At 45.2% G+C, this 748-nt stretch overlaps 1 non-coding gene across 1 annotated transcript; it reads left to right on the top strand.

Moving 5' to 3' along the window:
- The first annotated feature begins 346 nt into the window (after positions 1 to 346).
- Positions 347 to 481, top strand: LOC133092806 (small nucleolar RNA SNORA70). The gene has a single exon (XR_009701162.1). It is a non-coding gene; the product is annotated as a small nucleolar RNA SNORA70 (small nucleolar RNA).
- Positions 482 to 748: the final 267 nt, after the last annotated feature.

Here is a 748-nt window from a genome sequence, read left to right as displayed (position 1 = left end):
TATTTACAGTTCATGCTGCAGACCAGAATTCTTACAAAATAACAGTAAAGTGAATTAACAGAAAAATAATCATGCCCTTGGATTTCAAAGTAATGTCAAATTGCTATTAAAGTTTCTAAATAATTGCTCTCAATTTCGTCCCCATCTAGTCATGGACTTGTAGCAAAGAGTTCACCTACCAGTGTGGATCCTCACATCACGCTTTGAAGAGCAGTGTTCTCCACAGTCTTGCTCTAAGGACTTCTCTAACTGTTGAGCATTCCTTAGCAAGTAGGTCTTAACACTTGGTTTCCAGACTTCCACAGCCTAGTTTTACTAGGAAGTAACCATTTTAAAAATGATGGATTTGCAGCCAATTAAGCCGACTGTGCTCTTTTCCCCATGGGGGCCCGGTGCGCAATGGCTGCAAACAGCAGTCTCCTCGGTAGTGTATGCAGTCTGTTGCCTGTATGGGTTGCCCTAAGGGACCTTGGAGACAGCCCTTTCCAGTGGACTTTAATGGCTGGCATGCTGTCCCTAATCTAGGCTCCAGACAAGCATGTGTGGTGCCTTTAGAAAGCCCCAGAGCAAAGTGGCCAGGGTCCACATTGGCCAAGTCATAATGTCCATCCGCACCAGGCTGCAGAACAAGGAGCATGTGATTGAGGCCCTCTGCAGGGCCAAGTTCAAGTTCCCTGGTCACCAGAAGATCCACATCTCCAAGAAGTGCGGATTTACTAAGTTTAATGCCTATGAATTTGAAAACATG

Source organism: Eubalaena glacialis, chromosome 5, assembly GCF_028564815.1.
Source record: "Eubalaena glacialis isolate mEubGla1 chromosome 5, mEubGla1.1.hap2.+ XY, whole genome shotgun sequence".
NCBI classification, from domain to species: domain Eukaryota; kingdom Metazoa; phylum Chordata; class Mammalia; order Artiodactyla; family Balaenidae; genus Eubalaena; species Eubalaena glacialis.
The sequence above is the reverse complement of the archived record's forward strand: the minus strand, read 5'-3'. Positions and strand labels throughout refer to the sequence as shown.